This window comes from Heptranchias perlo, unplaced genomic scaffold (assembly GCF_035084215.1).
Source record: "Heptranchias perlo isolate sHepPer1 unplaced genomic scaffold, sHepPer1.hap1 HAP1_SCAFFOLD_63, whole genome shotgun sequence".
Taxonomy (NCBI): Eukaryota; Metazoa; Chordata; class Chondrichthyes; order Hexanchiformes; family Hexanchidae; genus Heptranchias; species Heptranchias perlo.
In genome coordinates this window covers 1888621-1902700 of record NW_027139655.1, presented here as the reverse complement: position 1 = coordinate 1902700, position 14080 = coordinate 1888621, and the positions used below count along the sequence as shown (strand labels likewise).

Sequence of the window (14080 nt, the reverse complement as noted above, 5' to 3'; positions counted from 1 at the left end):
GGCGGGAGTGAATGTTTCCCTTTTACCCACTGTGTGCTGTTCATGTCCAGGAGCTGACACTGTTCCATACATGGGCCGTAAAGTCCAGAGAAGGAGAGACACACTGAGAGAGGTATGTTGTTTAAATGTAAAGGCACTGATTTTTTTACAGGTATATGTCTCAATTTTGTGTTTATTCAGGGCCACCATTTTGTGTCAACACAGCACTGGGACATTTATTACAGAGTACCACTCCTCACTGGGAAAGAAACAAACTGTACAGAGGACAGGAATATAAAGTGAAACATAGATACAGGTCTGAATGGAGATCAGAAATTGCACAGATAAGAACATAAGAACATAAGAACATAAGAAATTGGAGCAGGAGTAGGCCAATCGGCCCCTCGAGCCTGCTCCGCCATTCAATAAGATCATGGCTGATCTGATCCCAACCACAAATCTAAAGAACACAAGAAGTCGGAGCAGGACCCGGCCACATAGCCCCTGGGCCCTCTCCGCCACCCACAGGGCATTGACCGATCCGAACTCAGCTTCATGTCCAATTTCCTGCCCGCTCCCCATAACCCCTAATTCCCTTTACTTCTAGGAAACTGTCTATTTCTGTTTTAAATTTATCTAATGATGTAGCTTCCACAGCTTCCTGGGGCAGCAAATTCCACAGACCTACCACCCTCTGAGTGAAGAAGTTTCTCCTCATCTCAGTTTTGAAAGAGCAGCCCCTTATTCTAAGATTATGCCCCCTAGTTCTAGTTTCACCCATCTTTGGGAACATCCTTACTGCATCCACCCGATCAAGACCCTTCACAATCTTATATGTTTCAATAAGATCGCCTCTCATTCTTCTGAACTCCAATGAGTAGAGTCCCAATCTACTCAACCTCTCCTCATATGTCCGCCCCCTCATCCCCGGGATTAACCGAGTGAACCTTCTTTGTACTGCCTCGAGAGCAAGTATGTCTTTTCTTAAGTATGGAGACCAAAACTGAAGTGGAAAAAACACAGGTGCAGATCTCGTTGTTATGTTTAATAACTTTATTTATTCGTTCATGGGATGTGGGTGTCGGTGGCAAGGCGAGCATTCATTGCCCATCCCTAATTGCCCTTTTGAAGTTGGTGCTGACCTGGCTTCTTGAACCGCTGCAGTCCGTGTGGTGACAGTTCTCCCACAGTGCTGTTAGGAAGGGAGTTCCAGGATTTTGACCCAGCGACGATGAAGGAACGGCGATATATTTCCAAGTCGGGATGGTGTGTGACTTGGAGGGGAACGTCCAGGTGGTGTTGTTCCCAAGTGCCTGCTGCTCTTGTCCTTCTAGGTGGTAGAGGTCGTGGGTTTGGGAGGTGCTGTCGAAGAAGCCTTGGCGAGTTGCTGCAGTGCATCCTGTGGATGGTACACACTGCAGCCTCTGTGCGCCGATGGTGAAGGGAGTGAATGTTTAGGGTGGTGGATGGGGTGCCAATCAAGAGGGCTGCTTTATCTTGGATGGTGTCGAGCTTCTTGTGTGTTTTGCAGCTGCACTCATCCAAGCAAGTGGAGAGTATTCCATCACACTCCTGACTTGTGCCTTGTAGATGGTGGAAAGGCTTTGGGGAGTCAGGAGGTGAGTCACTCGCCGCAGAATACCCAGCCTCTGACCTGCTCTCGTAGACACAGTATTTATGTGGCTGGTCCAGTTAAGTTTCTGGTCAATGGTGACCCCCAGGATGTTGATGGTCGGGGATTCGGCGATGGTAATGCCGTTGAATGTCAAGGGGAGGTGGTTAGACTCTCTCTTGTTGGAGATGGTCATTGCCTGGCACTTGTCTAGCGCGAATGTTACTTTCCACTTATGAGCCCAAGCCTGGATGTTGTCCAGGTCTTGCTGCATGCGGGCTTGGACTGCTTCATTATTTGAGGGGTTGCGAATGGAACTGAACACTGTGCAGTCATCAGCTAACATCCCCATTTCTGACCTTATGATGGAGGGAAGGTCATTGATGAAGCAGCTGAAGATGGTTGGGCCGAGGACACTGCCCTGAGGAACTCCTGCAGCAATGCCCTGGGGCTGAGATTATTGGCCTCCAACAACAACTACCATCTTCCTTTGTGCTAGTTATGACTCCAGCCACTGGAGAGTTTTCCCCCTGACTCCCATTGACTTCAATTTTACGAGGGCTCCTTGGTGCCACACTCGGTCAAATGCTGCCTTGATGTCAAGGGCAGTCACTCTCACCTCACCTCTGGAATTCAGCTCTTTTGTCCATGTTTGGACCAAGGCTGTCATGAGGTCTGGAGCCGAGTGGTCCTGGCGGAACCCAAACTGAGCATCGGTGAGCAGGTTATTGGTGAGTAAGTGCCGCTTGATAGCACTGTCGACGACACCTTCCATTACTTTGCTGATGATTGAGAGTGGACTGATAGGGCGGTAATTGGCCGGATTGGATTTGTCCTGCTTTTTGTGCATGATATACTCTATCTTTAAATCTCATTCTACGAGTGCATTCTGAACAGGTATCTAATTTGTTTCTCAGGTTTACTATCTTTCAATATTTCTCACTCTGGTACTCCACCTGAGTTTTGGACTTGTATGCAATTTGTATCATATGATACACATTTCGAATGGATATTGCATGTATTAAAGTCATGTGTGTGAGAGTTCTGGCCCAGTATTCAATTTGAATCTCGGGGTACATTATTGGGATTCATTCTGTACCTTTGAATCGGGTACCATGTGTGATTTCTATCTGGTATTTAATTCGTAGCTAATGTTGCTCTATTGTGAGATTGACACAGTGCCTTTCACTCTGAGAGTGTGGTTTTGGACTGGGATTTTTGTATCTACCTGTCAGCGGGACTGAGTTAGGGGGAATGGAACAGTGTCTGCCTCACCTACTCTGCTTCACTGTTGGATTGAAAATGTGTCTCTGGAAATTGTGATCAGTGTGGGACTGACTACTTCTGCTGTCTGAGACTGTGGAACTGATGACCTGTCTGTGTCTCTGTGCTCTGTGAGTGATATTATACTTACTGTGTGTGAGAAGGAGCTGGCTGCACTGTTCCTTCTGCCTCGGGTGGAGGAAGCATCACATTTATTCTGGATCGTTCAAGGGTTTGCCTGGAGAAAGAAAATTATCTCTTGTTACTCAGGAAGATGTGAGGTAGAAAATACAGATGTGATCAGTTTAATATCACTGTTAATGATCATTTTGAATATCCACAAATGAAATCCAGTGATACAAACAGTGTCAGTGTCTGACTCCTCTGCAGTACTGCAGCACTCAGCTTCTGCATACCAGGTGTGTTGGGCTGTTTTACAACAATTTAATGACATCCAGACACGGCCCAACCCCTGCACGGATGCATGAATGTGACAACCCGATGGGAAACAGGTCAGGTTTCTAATCCCCTCTCCCATGGGACTAACCGTTCAACCGAAACCAAACAGCCGCTGTTTAAAATGTGTCCTTCACACTTCTCACCTGATGCCTGCAATAGATGCTCTTTGTATAACTCCCCACATCCTTACTGTCCGGCTCTGTTTCCACTCTTCACTGTCCAATCACAATAAACAGGGTGAGGCTGGAACTAAACCAAGACCATTCACTCCTGGTTTGGGGAGAGAAAGCAGCAATGATTTTAATAGCAGGTCCTTCCCATTCTCTCTCCCTTCCCCTGGACACACGCTGAACACACACAGCCCGAGAATGACCTCTCCCTTCCCCCCTCTCACTCCATGTTCCGGGACCAGTTCCTGATCCACTTCGACTCTTACAAACAGCCCCCCGGACTCCCCCTGAACTTCCCCCGGACTCAATGCCGATCTCTGAGCCCATCTGCCGACACGGTCCCGAAGCGATCATCTGCTGTAACGAGGCTGCTCTTTGCTCCCTTCCCCCGGGGGCCGTGATCTCTCCATTCCCGGCTGTTTTAAACCATCTTCTTCCGCTCACTGAGGGAATGGCGCCCACAATTCACAATCCAGAAATCGATGGAAACTATCCCCAATTGGAATTTTTCCGAGCAATGGAAGTGCGTCTGGGGGAGAGGTCAGAGGGAATGGGGTCCACAGGCTGTGCAGGAACAGGCACCAGAATGGGAAACAGATGGGATTCCACCAGTGCCTAACGCTGGAATCCAGACTGACTTTACAATCTCCAACTATTAAACTAGATGTTTCCATCCCTGCTGTTTCTCTCGGGGTCTTTTGATGGGAAATGCCTTTCAGAGATAAAGTGAGCGGCTGTGAAATCAGCCAATGGATTCTCTTCATTAATGGCCCCTATAATGTGTGACTGAGAGAGGATTTCTCAAACCAATCCTGGAGAAACATGGGAGGAAAGTGGGAGTCGGTGTATTTGCTGGGACCGTGTAGGGTTAATATCAGGCAGCAACAGTCGCAGATTAATTTAACCGGAGTGAAACTGTAGGTCACTGAGAGTAATATCGAACAGCCCTGAGCTGTGAAACTGCAGATAGTACAACAGGCATTAGAGGGTTAAATGTGACCCATTGTTTCTGTCCCTCTCTGTACTGTCCCCGAGTGTGGGATTAATAGTGTTTCTGACCCTTGTACAATATCAGTGAGAGATGAGATTGCATCTTCTGTCTCTCCAACGCGATCTTTCTGGATAAAACGGCACTTTACCGGTCAGTCTGGAACTAATACTGTTAACGTCTGTCTGTCACTGTGTCTCACCGCTCTCTCTGTCTCTCTCACAGTGTCTGCCTCCCCCTCTCTCTCTCTGGTGCTGTATATGAAGGTGGATACTGCTATTGAGCGTGATTTGGACACAGATCGGGAGTGTAAGACTGATACTGTCTCTCTCTCTCTATTGCTGGACATGAAAGTGGGATACTGTCTGATATAAAATAGAGAGAATGAGATGTCCGGGCCGGGCCTCACTGTAACTGGGGATGTGCTCGGCTCCAGTCCCAGTTCATGGTCATGATCTTTTCACAGATTCAGGGCGAGAGTCTCTGTGAGACGGTAACACTGGCGGAGAAACTCCGCGTCATAACTCAAACCCCAACACATGAGATTCTCCAAATAAGCTGCAATAAGGTGTTTGTGAAACGCTGAACCCGTCTGGGAGGGGATGTGTGGGGAGATAGAACAGGGAAACAGACTGAAATGGAGGAGCCGAGTTGACTTGTTATTGAATGGACTGTATTTAGGCAGGAATATTAACGATTTCTCATTGTAACGGGGCTTATTTGAAAGCTTCGGATTTTGGGAATCCTTCAATATGAAGCCCGGGTCTGTCAGGGTCTGTGCGGAGCGCTGAGGTTCGGTTCAATTATCGATAAACGGTTTGAAACTGTCGGATGGAGAGAACTGGAGGTGGAGCTGGAAGATCAGAGGCCGCTCTCCGCTCTGTCACTCTGACTGTCTCCTCCCCTCCCGATTTCTCTGTTTAATCCCCCAGATGGAAACAAAGCGGGTCGGTGGACTCTAAACACGGTTTACTCGTTAACAGGACGAAAGGCGAGTCATGTTCCTGATCTCCTGGGCACCAGGCAATTCACTGTTATTTGTTTCTGTACAGAGTTACATTTCAGTGATTCCCCAGTGAGTTTGATGCGTTATGTAAATAATCCAACAAATAGAACAGAAACGGAGCGAAGCGCTGAATTCCACAGATGTAGAAAGGTTATTCGAGCAGTTCTGGTGATTCTTTACGAGCCCAGCATGGCAAGTAGTTTAAATAAATACAAGAAATCTGGTGATGTGTGGGCTGCGGTCTATAAGGCACCGTTTAAAGTACCGAACTGTGGTCACTGCCCCGACTCCAGTCCCATTAATACCTCATCTCGTCCACAACCAGACAAAAGCAGCTCAAAGCCACACTGGTAGCATGATATCAGCGTCTCCCTTCAGACAGTAACCAGTTCTTTCACAGATACAGAGGGTGGCTCTGAAAAGAGCCTTTACATCGAGTTACATTGAAACTACAGCACAGAAACAGGCCATTCGGCCCAACTAGTCTATGCCAGCGTTTATGCTGCTCATGAGCCTCCTCCTTCCTTACTTCATCTAACCCTATCGGCATATCCTTCTATTCCTTTCTCCCTCATGTGCTGATCTATCTTCCCCTTAAATGCCTCTTTGTTATTTGCCTCAGCTGCTCCTCGTCGTTGCAAGTTCCACATTCTAACCACTGTCTGGGTGAAGCAATTTTACCTGAATTCCCTATTTGATTTATTAGCGACTATTTTATATTTATTACCTGAAGTTTTGGACTCCCCAAAAGTGGAAACATTTTCGCTCCATCTATCCTAACAAACCCTATCATTATCTTAAAAACCTCGGTCAGATCAACCCTCAGCCTTCTCTTTTCTCGTGAAACGATACCCAGGCTGTTCAGTCTTTCCTGATAAGAATATCCTCTCATTTCTGGTATCATCTTTGTGAATCTTGTTTGCACCTTCTCCAATGCCCCTATGTCTATAATATGGAGACGAGACCTGTTCGCAATATTCCAAGTCTGGTCTAAACAAGGTTCTATACAAGTTTAACATATCTTCTTTGCTTTTCAACCATATCCCTCTGGAAATGAATCCTAGTGTTTGATTTGTCTTTTTATGACCTGATTAACCTGGGTCGCTACTTTTAGTAATTTGTGTATCTGTACCACTGGATCCCTTTGCTCCTCTATCCCGTTCAGACTCTTATTATCCAAGCAGTGTGTGACCTCCTGATTCTTCATTCTGCAAGTTTATTAATGTCCTCTTGCATTTTGATGCATTCTTCCTTTCTATTAACTAAATCCCCAATTTGGTGTCGTCCACAAATTTTGGAATTGTACTTCCGATTCCCGAATCCAAATCGTTAATGTAAATTCTGAAGAACAGTGGTCCCAGCAACTGGAACTCCACTTCCCATCTTTTGCCAATCTGAGTAGCTAACCTTAACTTCTATTCGACAACCTGACCCTGACTCCACGTGCTCTGAACTTAACCATGAGTCTACAATGTGGTACATTACAGAAGGCCTTCGGAAAATCCAAATATATCACATCTACTGCATTAAACTTGTCTACACGTTCTGTTCCTTCTTCAAATATTTCAATAAGGTTGGTCCTGTCCTTTGGGTTATCAGATTAAGCCTTGGCCAGTTTACTTGCTCTTGGAGCTCACAATGCTGGTTTTCTTCGGCAGCAGCACGGCCTGGATATCAGACAACACCCTGAGCGATGGTCACCTGTCCCAGCAGCTTGTTGAGCTCTTCGTCGTTTCGGATGGCCAGCTGCAGGTGTCTGGGGATGATGCGGGTCTTCATGTTGTCCCGGGCCGCTTTGCCGGGCAGCTCGAGGATTTCAGCCGTCAGATACTCGATGCACAGCAGCCAGATAGACCGGGGCTCCGGCACCCACACGTTCAGCATAGTTCCCCTTTCGCAGGAGCCTGTGAACACGGATAACAGGGAACTGCAGTCCGCCCCGGGATGAGCGAGACTTGGCCTTGGACAGAACTTTACCGCTGGTTTTTCCTCTTCCAGACATTTCCACAATCTCACAAACACTTTCACAAAGAGGAGTACAGTGGGGGCACTTGTGATGGGTCTCTCTCAGAGTGTTTACACAGCCCGCTCACCCTCACTGATATTCTATCTTTGAACTGCTGTAATATTGACCTTTAGTAATATTGCTGCTCCTCCTCCTTTCCCTATTTCCCTGTCCTTTCTAAAGATCTTATAGACTTGAATATTAAGCTGCCATTCCTGCCCAGTTGGTAGTCAGGTCTCTGTAATGATTTAATGGAATTATTTAACTTTACTCAAAGGCCGATGTGAGCTGTGGTAAAATGTATTTCCAGCTGGTCAAGTATTGCAGGTATCGACTGTCCCTTCAGTCCGATATCAGGTGAAGAATTACTGGCTGGTGTGGAATTTCCATTGATTGGGGGTTGGTGAAATCTACTGGGCGGAAACAGGAACTGCAACAGAGCGAGAAAGGATCCGTCAGAAACCAGTGAAAATGAAGAACAAAATCCATCAGCCTGCAGTGTCTGGTCAGGGTCTGATGTTTGGGAACTATTTTATTATCGATTATTTTCAGCGGTGGTGGTATAGTGGTGAGCATAGCTGCCTTCCAAGCAGTTGACCCGGGTTCGATTCCCGGCCATCGCAGTTAAGTGTTTTTATTATTTTATTTCCATCAGAAACTGTTAAGTTTACAATCGAATTTGATGCAGTTCAGTTGGATATTGTTTCCAAGACAGAATCGAGTGTAATTGCAGTAAAATGTTATCAACCTTCATTTCTTTTCCCTATCGAAGGAAAAGAGGAAAAACATGCTGGAAATACTGATTTACCAAGGGTCGAATGAGAGTGAGGAAGGGAAATGATATGTTAGCCTTTTTTGGAAGGGTGTTGGAATATAAGAGTGAGGAGGTCTTGCTGCAATTGTAGTATGAGGAAATATTGTGCAAAATTGGACAATATTGGTTGGAGTTTAGAAGAATGAGAGTTGATCGCATTGAAATGTATAAAATTCTTAGACGGCTTGACAGGGTAGATGCTGAGAGTCTGATTCCCCTGGCTGGAGAGTCAAGAAGAAGATCTCATAGTCTCAAGATAAGGGGTCGGCCATTTCGGACCGACATGAGGAAACATTTCTTCACTCAAAGGATTGTGAATCTTTGGAATTCTCTACACCCCAGAGGGCTGTGGATGCTCAGTCGTTGAGTTACATTCGAAGCTGAGATCGGTAGATTGTTGGACTCGAGGGGAATCAAGGGATATGGGGATCGGGCGGGAAAGTGGAGTTGAGATCGAAGATCAGCCATGATCATATTGAATGGCGGAGCAGGATCGATGGGCCATATGGCCTATTCTGCTGCTATTTCTTATGTTCTTATGTAGAGAGCTTTATTTCCAGGTGTGCTGGCGACAATAATTTAGGTAGCACAGTAAACATTGTAGATGGGAGCAGAAATTTGCAAAGGGACATTGATAGATTAATGAGTGGGTGAAACTGTGGCAGATGGAGTTCAACGTGGGGAAGTGTGAGGTCATCCCTTTGGACCAAAAAACGATAGATCAGTGTATTTTCTAAATGGCAAGAAGCTAGGAACTGTGGGGGAGGAGAGAGATTTAGGTGTCCAAGTACAGAAATCACTAAAAGTGATCACTAAATCACAAAAAAATGTTAAAATGGAGATTAAATTTTTATCTTTGTCTCAAGGGAATTGGAATAAAAAGCAGTGGAAGTTATGTCATAGTTATACAGAGCTCTGGTTAGGCATCATTTAGAGTTCAGTGCTCAGTTCTGGGCACCGCACTCTCCATAATGGCTTGGAATTAGAAGGGGTTTTTCATTAAAGGAAACTCACTGAACTGCAGGGTTTTTGAAGATTTACGCTCAGAAATGGGAGCGGAGCTCATTTACTGCTTCACACTGTTACAACACATTGAGGAGAACAGCATCAATGAAGATAAAGGGAATGAAATGAAATGTGTCACACAGTTACATCTCGCTGCTCTGTCTGACCGTTTTAGTCGATACTTCCCTGCAGAGGGATTTGAAAATTTGAAGGAAAAGCGTTTGGTGAAAGATCCTTTTGCTTTCGAAAATCCTGAATCAATAATGAGGCTAAACTTGATGCCTGAGCAAGAAAACGATCTGGTGCGACTCACCTGTGAGCACACTGAAAACACGCCACAAGTCATTCAGATTGTCATCTTTTTGGATCAGTGCTTTCAAAGAATATCCTCTGTTATGATTACTGTTCTTTTGCTGCCGTTCAGAACAACCTACATGTGCGAACTGGGATTTTGGACTTTGACAAGGTTAAAAACAAGTGAAAGAAACTCAACAGCGCACCTGAGATGCGTGAAGCACTTTCATCCTGTGATACAGATTGGAACGAGATCATGACCAACTGACAAACCCACCCCTCACATTAAGTAAGTGAAACTCAACCTGATCTTCTTTTACTGTATTTATACTGTATTTAAAATGTTTTTCAAGCAACGTCGATGTGTAATTTTAGTTATGACTTGAAGTGAAGTGAAGAGCGAGCATGGACTGACCTTTATTGGGATTTGATGAAAACTCCAGTCTGAAGTTATTATTGTTTCGGGTCCCTGGGGGAAGTGTTTTTCTTCCACTGGGTCACGAGAAAAATAATTTGAGAAACTCTGTTCTACATTGTACGGTCAGTGTCTGTTCATCAAACCCGCTCTGAATGCCTCAGTCTGTATTTCCAGAAACGGTTCTGTGGGCGGCGCGGGCAATAGAACACTGACCCACAACCTGCGACTAATGGCGGCCGGAGGGCCCACAATCCCCCGCGACCCAGAAACCCCTCTATCTCTCCAAGGCGCTGATTTCTCCAACCACCGGCACTTGCTGCGCCTTCGCATTGCGCCCCTTCGAATGGAGATAGACCGTATTCTACAACGCGCGGCATTCTGGGTAATCTCATCCGCCATTGTAATCCCCTCTTGCTGATAATTCTCTGATGGGGTTTCGAAGGGCGAGGTTTGTCTAATCAAAAGCAAAATAATGCGGATGCTGGAAATGTGAAATATAAAGAGAAAATGCTGGAAAGCAAGTGTGGCAGCGTCTGTGGAGAATGAAACAGAGTTAACGCTTCAGGTTAGAGTTAAGATTTCGTCAGAACTGGAAGAAGTTAAAGATTTAACAGTTTTTAAGCAAGTGGAGAGCCAGGGAAAGGTGGGGGGAGGGAAAGAACAAAAGGGAAGGTCTGTGATAGGGTGGAGGGCAGGAGTGATAAAGCGACAAAGGGGACGATGGTACAGGGGAAGGAGGGTGGTAATGGGTCAAGTAAAGAAACAAAAGATGGGTCCAGAGGAGCTTTAAATGGTTCCAGTCAGTTAGATGTGTAGAAGAGATTGCGAGCCGAAAGAAGCGCATTTGATGCGGAGAGAGAGGGACACGCTGTGCAACCTGGCGCAAACACTCACCCACAGCCCGAACAAAATTTGTTTCCCACTTGGCGCAAAACAACAATCCATGTTATTTGATTTTAAATAGTTTTGTTTCTAAATTGTATCATGTTTCTCTAATTGTATTTCCCAACTCAGATTCAAGGCCTCCAAACCAACCCAAATGTTGGAGATGGTGCGATGGGTTCGGATCTCAGCAGAGGGAGGAGGGTGAGTGTGTGGGACGGGGATTTATAATCTGGGGGAATGAGCAGGAAGAATGTTCCATAGAAACTAAATTTGCCTGTTCTGAATTTCTATCCTGCATTCACAATGAGGACTTTTGTTATCTACTTTTACAGGGTATTACAAGGGGAGGATTTGCAGACAGGAAACTCAAACATCAAGATCTGACAGTCACTCAATTCACCAGCACCTGAAGATCATCGGCCTTTGAATATAGAAGGAAAAATGTTCATCGGTTCTGTCTGTGGGAAATGATTTCAAAGAACCGAGACACACACACCCGAATGAGAGTGTTCCAGTGCACTGACTGTGGGAAGAGCTTTAACCATTTCCACAACCTGAAAAAACATCGCACCATTCACTGCGGGGAGAAACCGTACACGTGTTCTGTGTATCTACGAGGCTTCAACTGATCATCCGACCTGGAGAGACGCAAGGACACCCGCACATCGAGAAACCGTGGAAATGTAGGGACTGTGGGAAGGGATTCAGTTACCCATCCCAGCTGGAAACTCATCGACGCAGACACACTGGAGAGAGGCCGTTCACCTGCTCCGTGTGTGGGAAGGGATTCACTCAGTCATCACACCTGCTGAGACACCAGCGAGTTCACACTGGGGAGAGGCCGTTCACCTGCTCCGTGTGTGGGAAGGGATTCACGTAGTCATCCCACCTGCTGAGACGCCAGCGAGTTCACACTGGGGAGAGGCCATTCACCTGCTCCATGTGTGGGAAGGGATTTACTGAGTCATCACACCTGCTGAGACACCAGCGAGTTCACACTGGGGAGAGGCCGTTCACCTGCTCCGTGTGTGGGAAGGGATTCACTCAGTCATCACACCTGCTGAGACACCAGCGAGTTCACACTGGGGAGAGGCCGTTCACCTGCTCCGTGTGTGGGAAGGGATTCACGTAGTCATCCCACCTGCTGAGACGCCAGCGAGTTCACACTGGGGAGAGGCCGTTCACCTGCTCCGTGTGTGGGAAGGGATTCACGTAGTCATCCCACCTGCTGAGACATCAGCGAGTTTACACTGGAGAGAGGCCGTTCACCTGCTCCATGTGTGGGAAGGGATTCACTCAGTCATCACACCTGCTGAGTCAGCAGCGAGTTCACATGTTACTGCAGGGTTTGGATTCTGCTGTTATTGCTGTTGTTAATCACATCCAGGACTGAACCATGTTCATTCTGACAGTTGGGGTTTGTTTCTGATGTTAATAACCCCAATAACTGGGCTGGAGTTTCGGATTCTGTACAAGTGTCAAATAAATCAGGTTTCTTTTAAACATGGTGTTTCTGATCCTTGATATCTCGATGATAAGAGAAGCTGATCGAGGAAATATTATAAAGTGAGTGGAATCCATCTTAGAACTGAGTACCTCCACCTTTTTTAAAAGATGGATCGACAAGATGTCCAAGTCTGACAGGACAGAAAATTCTATTATATCACAGGGTCCACTTCAATCAGCCTGGGCAGATTTCCACTACCCTTGTGTGAAAAAGAGCTTCCTGGTTTCACTCCAAGACACCCGAGCTGTAAATTTAAGGTTGTGTGCTCTTGTTCTGGATTCCCCCACCGGAGAAAATAGTTTCTATTTCCACCCTATCGAACCCCTTTATCATTTTAAATCCCTGGATCAGATTATCCCTCAAACTTCTAAACTCAAGGGAATGCAAACCAAATTTATGCAACCGGTCCTCATAATATCAACCTTCAAGCCCAAGTATCATTCTGATGAATCTGCATTGTCTCCCCTCCAAGGCCAATATATCCTTAGTGAGGATCAGTACTCCAGAGGGGCTCTGACCAAGGCTCTGCAGATCTGATCCATCACTTCTTCTCCTCTCTATTCCAGCCCTCGAGATAAAGACCGATATTCCATTAGTCTGTGATTAATTTTTGTATCTGTGCACTAGCTTCTAGTGATTTCTGTCCATGGACACCAAGCTCCCACTACACTGTCCCATCAAACAGTCCCAGGACAGGTACAGCACGGGTTAGACACAGAGTAAAGCTCCCTCTAAACTGCCCCATCAAACACTCCCAGGGCAGGTACAGAGCATGTTAGATACAGAGTAAAGCTCCCTCTACACTGTCCCATCAAACACTCCCAGGGCAGGTACAGCACGGGTCAGATACAGAGTAAAGCTCCCTCTACACTGTTCATCAAACTCTCCCAGGGCAGGTACAGCACGGTTTAGATACAAAGTAAAGCTCCCTCTACACTGTCCCATCAAACACTCCCAGGGCAGGTACAGCACGGGTGAGATACAGAGTAAAGCTCCCTCTATACTGTCCCATCAAACACTCCCAGGGCAGGTGCAGCACGGGTCAGATACGGAGTAAAGCTCCCTCTACACTGTCCCATCAAACACTCCCAGGGCAGGTACAGCACGGGTTAGATACAGAGTAAAGCTCCCTCTACACTGTCCCATCAAACACTCCCAGGGCAGGTGCAGCACGGGTTAGATACAGAGTAAAGCTCCAACACCATCACCTCCAAGTTCCATCTTCAAGCCTCGCACGAACCCGACTCGGAGATATATCGGCCGTTCCTTCATTGCCGCTGGGTCAAAATCCTGGACCTCACAGCACAGTGGGAGAACTTTCACCACACAGGACTGCAGCGGTTCAAAAAGAAGGCCCCATCACCACCACCTTGACGAGGTGATGGACAATAAATGCCGGCCTTGTCGGCGACGCCCATATCCCCAGAATGAATTTTAGAAAATTCGACCTGGAGAAAATAATAGAATGGTGCCTTGCTAGGGTTGGATGAAGTTGGGCAGGAACGAAGTCTGCTCGTGTCGAGCATCAAGACTGGCATGGACATGTTGGGCTGAATGGCCTGTTTCTGTGCTGCAAATTCTAGGTAATCCCACATAAAAACGTGACCAAAAATGGTGACAAGGCAATTTACAGTTGTCAACTGTGACAGAAAAGTGTGACCAAAAATTGGAACAA

General features: G+C 46.4%; 1 non-coding gene and 1 pseudogene across 1 annotated transcript; one reads left to right on the top strand and one right to left on the bottom strand.

Moving 5' to 3' along the window:
* Window positions 1–7151: 7151 nt before the first annotated feature.
* Window positions 7152–7479, bottom strand: LOC137317677 (histone H2A.J-like; annotated as a pseudogene).
* Window positions 7480–8033: 554 nt separating this feature from the next.
* Window positions 8034–8105, top strand: trnag-ucc (transfer RNA glycine (anticodon UCC)). The gene has a single exon. It is a non-coding gene; the product is annotated as a tRNA-Gly (tRNA).
* Window positions 8106–14080: the final 5975 nt, after the last annotated feature.